This window comes from Acartia tonsa, chromosome 15 (assembly GCF_053477335.1).
Source record: "Acartia tonsa isolate MP-2025a chromosome 15, ASM5347733v1, whole genome shotgun sequence".
In the NCBI taxonomy this organism is placed as follows: Eukaryota; Metazoa; Arthropoda; class Copepoda; order Calanoida; family Acartiidae; genus Acartia; species Acartia tonsa.
In genome coordinates, this window is record NC_137274.1 from 1,669,770 (window position 1) to 1,679,035 (window position 9,266).

The 9,266-nt window shown below is 31.6% G+C and overlaps 1 long non-coding RNA gene across 1 annotated transcript; it reads right to left on the reverse strand.

The window, feature by feature from the left end:
- Window positions 1-3,362, reverse strand: LOC145307254 (uncharacterized). Its single transcript, XR_013875370.1, has 2 exons — window positions 2,839-3,362; window positions 1-1,389 (listed from the first exon to the last, which is right to left on the reverse strand). It is a non-coding gene; the product is annotated as an uncharacterized LOC145307254 (long non-coding RNA).
- Between the last annotated feature and the right edge of the window lie 5,904 nt (window positions 3,363-9,266).

The following is a 9,266-nucleotide window of genomic DNA, read 5'->3' on the forward strand; positions in this document are numbered from 1 at the left end:
TTGAAGTGATTATTATATTTTATAATAGATTTGCTTTACATTATAAAATCACAATTTGAAGATGAAATTAAGTAAAATACGTAATAGTTATAACAGAAACATTGAAAACAGTTTTTTTTTCTCTCTAAATGTTAATGCTTCAAATTGGGGGGGGGGGGGGCGGAAGTGACACTTTTTAAAACCATAACTAGAAGTCAAAGAAACCAAATTAAATGAAGAGATGTAGCTCTGAGATTTGGTATGGCAGTTGCTTTAAAGAGGTACAATATTGAACTCTGAAGAGACAGTGGAGGAACTGTCGCTCATGTCAAAAACCGCTATTTCCCACCAAATTTTATTTTGCCTTTTCACTTGACACTAGTAATACTTCAAACATGTAAAGTGTCAAGTGCAAATAAGGGAATTTTTTATGAAGATGGTTGAAAATTGTCTAATTTGGCTAAAAAAGGCAAAAACATTTCGGCGGGAGCGGCTGTTTCTCCACAGTTCCATATTGTACCATAAAAGCAACTGCCATGCCAAATCTCAAAGCTGTAACTCTTTTTTAGTGGAGTTCCTTCGACTTTTAGTTTTGGTTTTATTAAGTGTCACTTCTGCCCCTCCCCCTTACATGTGATTTTGTTGATTAAAACTTATTAAATAAGTTAACATACAGGATAGTTCTATGACAGAATCCAAGCTGTTGATATAGATTGTCAAATATAAAGCTTGTGAAAGTTGATTTACAATGAAATAGAATTTATTAATAATAAAACATGGTTGACAACATCCCGCACAAAAATTAAAAGATGGCTAAAAAACAAACAGAATAACAAATTAAGATTTAGAATGAATGCTAATAAATCTGATGAATCATCTGGAATAAATTCAGAAGCATATTTAATGATGAAATTGAGGTATATGAGTCTTTATCTACAATTAAACAGCCTTTAAGTTTAGAGAAACCGTAACTTAAGTTCTTGCTAAAACATAGAAAGTAAAGATACTTGTCCTTTCATTTATGGACACAAATAATTTTATCCGAAAAAATACAAATTAGATCAAAACACTTAGTTAGACGGACATTTCAATTTAGAGTAGGTTTTCTACCAATCAAATAAATTTCTTTTCTAAATATCACATGAATATGGTATTAATAATCATTAGAAAATAATATTTTGAAATATATAGTATTAATTATAAGAGGGATGTGTGCTAGGCCAGATTATTTAATTTTTAAAAGAAAGCGGTATCAAAATATTTTCATTGGTTTGGTAAGGAAAAAATGCTAAAACACACACACATTCTTATTATATTTATTACTACACGTCGAAGATTTTTCTTGTGTGCTGCAAATAACATTGAATTTCATCTCGTTGGGTTGATTTCCTCCTTGGCTAAACGCAACCTCTAAAATAGTAAATACTTTTTAGTTGCAAAGTTACTCTATAATTCGAAATGTCTGTCTGTCTATCCATTTTCACATTGTGACTTTTTACAAGAGAAGCTAAAGAAAATAAAAGCAACTACACCTTTCATAAATGATTACAACCTTTTACTAGCGGATACGCCAAGGGAAGCCTTAAGAGCACTTCCCTGGACCTATAGGAAGCTACACTGCAAAAGAAATCCTACTGCTTTATAAAATACTCATCTAAGGGCTCTGTATTCAAAAAGGCAGAAATGGTGGTAATATCCTCTTAGAAATATTTTTTCAATTTAGAAATTTTTTATACCCCCCCCCCCCCCCCCCCACAGAACTATGAACTCTGGGCGCAGCGCTCGGCTCCCTAGCATAAAACCTAACCTAACCTAACCTAAACTGGTGGTATTATCCTCTTAGAAATTTTTTTTTTCAATATTGAAAATTTGAGTACCCCCCCCCCCCAGACAGCGAACTATGAACTCTGGCCGCAGCGCTCGGCTCCCTAGCCTGCCTAGCCGCAGCGCTCGTCCCCCTTGCCTGCCTAGCCGCAGCGCTCGGCCCCCTTGCCTGCCTAGCCGTAGCGCTCGGCCCCCTTGCCTGCCTAGCCGCAGCGCTCGGCCCCCTTGCCTGCCTAGCCGCAGCGCTCGGCTCCCTAGCCTAAAACCTAACCTAACCTAAAATAGTCGTTCGTCGGTAGTCGGGGGGGGGGGGGGGGAGGGGGGGGGGTAAAAAATTTAAAACAAAATTTCTAAGAGGATAACGCCAAAATAGTTGTTCTGTAAGGGGGGGGGGCGGATGTAAAATCGGAAATTAACATAGCCTAAAAACTAAAACAGTACCTATGAGAAGGTTACATAAAATAGAACCCAATCGGTTCAGTAGTTACTTAAATCTTTATATGCTTCATACAAAAAAATCGTATCACCTTATATAATAGGAGGATAGGATATAAAGAAGAAAACTTTTTTTGTCCATAGCACTTACCATTAAACCTATTTATATGGATCTCCTTTACTGTTAGGATTCCTAATTGATCCAGGGAAGGTTTTTAACTATTTTGAGGAATGATTTCTCCACCCTCCCAACAGAAATTTATCCTCCCCACCCCCCTAAAAATTTTTTTTTTTAAAAACAAAAATTGAAAATGAAGAGTCCACTACCTTTGCCAATCCTCCTGGCACAACACTGTGCACGTCACTACATATATGTCTCTAAGTACTAATTAAGCATGGTAGTGAGTTGCACCTGTTTCGGGCCAAGGCCTTCCCCTCTTATCCAACTACTTATGTCACACACCTGACACGGCAGCAATGGGAACAATTTTTAACGTCTTAAAGTATGACGCAGTGTGTGGCTGAAATTCGAACCTATCACCTTGCCAAAAAACGAGCTGATGCGTGTTATGCCACAGTCGAGGATTATAAAAATATTACCTTTCATAAATCAAAGAGAGAAGTGAGCGGCTTATTAAAAATCATTTTTTAACCTCTGAAATTTAAAACGGAATATTAATATAATGTTCAAGCTTATTTGACGTACATGCAATGGAAAAAGATATCTAGTGGACCTCTTTTTCTAAAAACTACACGATAACAAGGATAACATTCATAAAAGCTATGCTCTTAAACAATAGGACAAACGAACATTAATAATTGTCGAGTGTTACAACTATAAAAACAGAATATAAATGTACATACTATTCAAGTACCTACTTACATTTTCAGGACTTTTTTATGCAGATGCTTCTCTTATAATTAACTTTGTACTTTGTTGTCCAAGGAATCAGTATTCCAAATAAATAAAAACAATAGGATAATAAAAATTTGATGTTAATGAAGTTAATCATCTACATGTTTGAAATGGACGTAGGTATGGACATTCTGATAAAGAATATATGAGTTTCTATGCTTTTAAATCGTACCTAACTTCTACATGAATCACTATGCAAATTTTGAAATCTATAACACAAAGCTAATATGCTTAAATTAACAACAAGAGCTATTCCTTTACAGTCGCACAGACTGACCCTAGTTAAAGAAAAACTTTGCAATTAAAAAGTTAAATTAAACAAAACTGTTCGTGCTTTTAGGATCATGGAAAAAACGAAGGAAGAAAACGAAGTAGCGGGTTTCGTCGTATTTTCCAAGTAGCTTTCATAAGTTATTTTAGGTTAAGTTAGGAAAATGTTAATGATTGCCCCGCAGGGGCTAGAAATAGAAGAAATGCTACTGTAAAAATACGACGAAACCCACTACTTTGTTTTCCTTCCATGATCCCCTTTTTCAACTTGTTACATAAAAGTTAATAAATAACTTCCTATTTGTGGTGCTACCCTCCCCCCAAAAACTCACTAGGACCTATGAAAATTTACTCTGTAAAGGAGAACCATATAGGTTCAGCAGTTAAAAATATACTTTAGTACAGACAGACAAAAAACATCCCGTTACTTTAATATAAGGATAGGTGTATAATTTTAACTTTAAGCTATTTAGAATTTTCGTACGTAAATCACATCAGCTGATTATTCCTTGTTTTAGTTTGTTTATAATTCTAGATTTTTATTAAAAAATACATACCAATGAGTAGCTAGCTAAATATATATTTTTTTTTCTTCAAAAAATCAAAAAAAATAATTGATTAAATTGTTTTTTACTTAAAAATAAAATTACAAAAAATATTATAAGTTTTTAAAAGACAGCTTTTTAATAACTTTTTAATAAACTTCAACTATTGATATGGTTTGGCTCGATTATAATCAGGGATAGAAAGATAAGAAAATGATTTTAAAAATATTGGGAAAATGAGACTTGGTATAGAGTAACTTTTTTTTCGCCGAACAATGTAATTAGGCTTGTAAATCTATAATATGGGGTCACTATTACAATCTCTAATTATTTTTGTGTATAAAAACTTAGCAATTGAAGCAAAAAATAGGAATTTGTTTAGGTTGGGTTATATTTCAGTTGTACTAAAATCGGTTGACCTACTGAAAAATTCGGTCGACCTCTAAAATGCTTTTGTGAACCGGGCTTTAAAGGTTTATGTGCACAGAAATAAATTCTGATATCTTTTGATGTACTTTTATCAAAAAAACCATTTCATGATACACATTTCTGTGTAAGATTTGGCTAAAGATGACTAGAACTGTCAAGAAGATAAAGATTAACATTACATCATAATCCTTTAATCATTACTACCCTCCCCCAAAATAGTTATAAACCTTCCCGTGACCTATGAGAAGCTACCCTGTTAAGGAGAACCTGATTGGTTCAGTGGTTAGTGAGATCCTTTGGCACAAACACACAGACAAACAGACATCCTGTTACTTTAGTATAACGATAAAATATGACATTAAATATATTTTTTTAATCAATAAGGACAGTTTGATTTTAATTGATATAAAATACTTTAATATTGATGGTATTGATTTGCAGTACTATGTAAAACCTTAAAAGAGAAACAAATTTTCCATTTTATAAGTTTCTATAGTTAAGATTTGCTTGAACCATTATGAAGCTTCACCCTTAATTATAGGTCTGTTTTCTGGACTTTGAAACCTTGGGATAGGTGAGCTGGAGAGGTGCATTAAATGGTTTACCTTTCTAAATATTTTCTTAGCTGCTTATAAAGCAAGATGGCTGTAAATAAGCCTTTTGAACAGCAAGTATTTTTTTTCAAGCTTGGTTGAGGTTGAATTTATTTGCTAATTTGTGTATATTTTAAAGGGTTTTTGGTAGTTCTTGAAATAAATGAAATTATTGGCGTTGCTACAAAAAGCCTACTCTACAGAAGGTCTATGCCTACAAAAGGTCTACTTTAATAAGGGTCTACTTACAAAAGGTCTACTCTACAAAAGGTCTACTTACAAAAGGTCTACTCTACAAAAGGTCTACTTACAAAAGGTTTACTCTACAAAAGGTCTACCCCTACAGAAGATCTAATCTACAAAAGGTCTACTTTAATAAGGGTCTACTTACAAAAGGTCTACTCTACACAAATTGTACTCTACAAAAGGTCTACCCCTACACAAGATCTACATCTACAAAAGGTCCACTCTTCCAAAAAATTAATTGCTAAAAGGTATAATGCTGCAAATGGTCTACTGTTATTTGGGTATTTATCAAATCATTGGGTTTTATTAACATGTAGAGGTTGAATTTATTTGCTCAAGAGTTTGTATAATTTAAAGGTTTTTTAGTAGTTCTTGGAATTAATGAAATTATTGGCGTTGCTACAAAAGGTCTGCTCTACAGAAGGTCTTTGCCTACAAAAGATCTACTTTAATAAGGGTCTACTTACAAAAGGTCTACTCTACACAAATTGTACTCTACAAAAGGTCTACCCCTACACAAGATCTACATCTACAAAAGGTCTACTCTACAAAAAAATCAAATTGCTAAAAGGTATAATGCTGCAAATGGTCTACTGTTATATGGGTATTTATCAAATCATAGGATTTTTATCAACGCTTGGAGGTTGAATTTATTTGCTTATGAGTTGTTATAAGAATAAGTTTTTTTAGTAGTTCTTAGATTTAGTAAAATTATCGGCTTTTTACCAACGTGTGGAGGTTGAATTTATTTGACTTAACACTTTGTGTAATTAAAATTAGTTCTTTTAATTCCTAATATTATTGGCTTTTTAGCAACGCATGTAGGTTGAATTTATGTAACCAATAATTTGTATAATCAAAAGGCAATACAGTTTTTCTTGTAGTACTATTGGTGAAAATATTGAGTTTTTACCAACGCATGGAGGTTGAATTTATTTGCCTCAAGAGTATGTATTTTTGTTAGTAGTTCTTGGAATTAATGAAATTATTGGGTTTTTATCAACGCGTTGACTCAACAGTTTGTATTATTTAAATTAGTTCTTAGAATTAATTAAATTATTGGCTGTTTAGCATCACGTGTAAGTAGAATTTATGTAACCACCAGTTTGTATTATAAAATTAATAAAGTTTTTTAGTATATCTATTGGTGAAACTATTGGTTTTTTAACAATGCTTGTAGGTTGAATTTATCTGAATTAACAGTTTTTTTTTAATAAAGGTTTTTTGGTAATTCTTAGAATCGATAAAATTATTGTGTAGGAGGTTGAATTCATGTGACCTGATGAAATAATCATTTTAAATTCTATAATTTTTTATACTAAACCAGGGTGAGCATGCTGAAGAAGGAATGTATCCCCCAACCCCCTATAAAACCCACTGCAACCCAGTTTGTAAGCTGGTTACTAATACAGCCAGATTACTTAGCCAATGATAGTTGTCATGTTTGAAATATAACAATTTCTTAATTTTGAGGTGGATGTATAAGGAAATCAATTACTAAATCCTTGAATCAATGAATCAACTAAAATGTAAATTTTTTCACTTTTTGACAACTATTTTAGTATTATATTATAATCCTATTTAACTGATATTTGAAATAATGATTGCAAGGAAAACATGTACAATATTTTAAGCAAAGAGTCTCTATAATCAAATCCTAGAAATGTAAGCATGTACTAGAGTTCTGACACTTTAAAAGTTAGTGAAAATTAAAGGCATTAATTAAATTAGAAAATCTAGAACTTGATTTAAAAATCTGAGTCTTTTACATCAACCATAAGCTGTGAATATTTTGTAAATAATATGAAAGTATTTTGTTAAGAATAGAATTAAGTAAACAAATCAACTGATGTACTTGTTACAGAAAAGTTTTTAAAAAGGATTGTGTCATAAAATTAAAATGTTTCATAAGACAAATAGTCTTTCACATGGCTTAAAGTTTGATAAAATTAAAGTCACATGTTATTAGAAAAACTCATAAGCATAGTTGTAAGGTATTGACTTGACAAACAAAATGTTTAATTTATGGGTGGAGACAAGCTACCAATCTATTGTTAATGGATTAATGAAAAATTTTTACAACATTTTATTTAACTTTTGGTTAAATTAAAAATATTCTTTTTCATAATTTTGTTATTGGGATTTCAACTTAGATAGATAGAAATGTATGTGTTTTGTCTGCATAAAAGCTCATTTTCTCAACAGAGGGATGTAAAGATCCAAAGATTTTGTATTTACTTCAGAAGTTTATGGAATTCAAATAGGATTCATGTTATACCATACTGGGCTAAACCCTTCAGGCTCAACACATCCCTGTAGCCAAATTTAATTAACCTAACTTAGGGTAAACTAATGATAAGATTTCTTTTCCCTTTTATTTTACCTTTTCTTTCATTGCTTTTAAAAAGCTGGAACCTTGAAAGGTTCATTTGCCAAGAATTAAATTTTGAAATCTTTTGATGAATTTACATCTATATAACCATTTCATGATATTATTTTCTGTATAAAATTTGGCTAAAGATGACTAGAACTGTCAAGAAGATAAAGATTAACATTACATCATAATCCTTTAATCATTACTGACCTCCCCCAAAATAGTTATAAACCTTCCCATAACCTATGAGAAGCTACCCTGTTAAGGAGAACCTGATTAGTTCAGCGGTTAGGGAGATCCTTGGGCACAAACACACAGACAAACAGACATCCTGTTACTTTAGTATAAGGATGAAATATGACATCACATATGTATATTTTTTTAATCAATAAGGACAGTTTGATTTTAATTCATATAGAATACTTTCATATTGATTTGTAGCAATATGTAAAACCTTAACATAGAAATTTTTTTTTTCCATTTTACAAGTTTTCAAAATTTAGATTGGCTTGAACTGCTTCCCCCTTATCTATTCTGTTTTCTGACATTTGAAACCTTGGAGGAGGGGGTTGGAGGGGTACATTGAAAGCTTTATCTTCCTATGATGCAAGATGGCTTTGAATTTGCTTTTTAAACAGCAATCTTATACCTATAGCAATATATAATTGTCATTCTTTAATAAGAAAATGTTGTAATTTTGTCTTGAAATGCTTTATATATATAGAGAGAGGCTGTGCTTTTTGCATTGTTCTAGGAATAAGGATTTATCCTCTTAAACAAACTATTTCAAAGAAGGAGAAACAATTGATAGGAATTAAGCATAAACTTTTTTTTAAGCCAGACTTTTCATTTTAACAAATATTTTTTATATATGTAGAGAGAATTTATTTGTGAGGCCAACTTGTTTAATTTTTAGGTGTTAACTTTAATGAAATTATTGGGTTTTTAGCAACGCGTGGAGGTTTAAACAATTTGACTCAACACTTGTATAATTAAAATTAGTTCTTAGAATTCCTAAAATTATTGGCTTTTTGGCAATGCGTGTAGGTTGAATTTATTTTCCTCAAGAGTCTATATAATTTAAAGTTTTTTTAGTAGTTCTTGAAATTAATGAAATTATTGGCGTAGCTACAAAAGGTCTGCACCAACAAAAGATCAACTCTAAAAAAGGTCTATGTCTACATAAAATCTACTCAAAAAAGGTCTACATCTTCAAAATGTCTAATCTGCAAAAGGTCTACTCTACAAAAAATCTAATTGCTAAAAGGTATAATGCTGCAAATGGTCTACTGTTATATGGGTATTTATCAAATTATTGGGTTTTTATTAACACATAGAGGTTGAATTTATTTGCTCAAGAGTTTGTATAATATAAAGTTTTTTTTAGCATTTCTTGGAATTAGTAAAATTATTGGCTTTTTAGTAAAGCATGGAGGATAAATTTATAAATATTAGTTCTTTGAATTCCTGAAATTATCGGCTTTCTAGCAACGCGTGTAGGTTGAATTTATTTGTTCAAGAGTCTTTTTAATTTTACTCGTCTGTATAATTTAAAGTTATTTTTGTAGTTCTTAGAATTAATGAAATTATTGGCTTTTTAGCAACGCGTGGAGGTTGAATTTATTTGCCTAAAGAGTTAGTAGTTTTTTGAATTA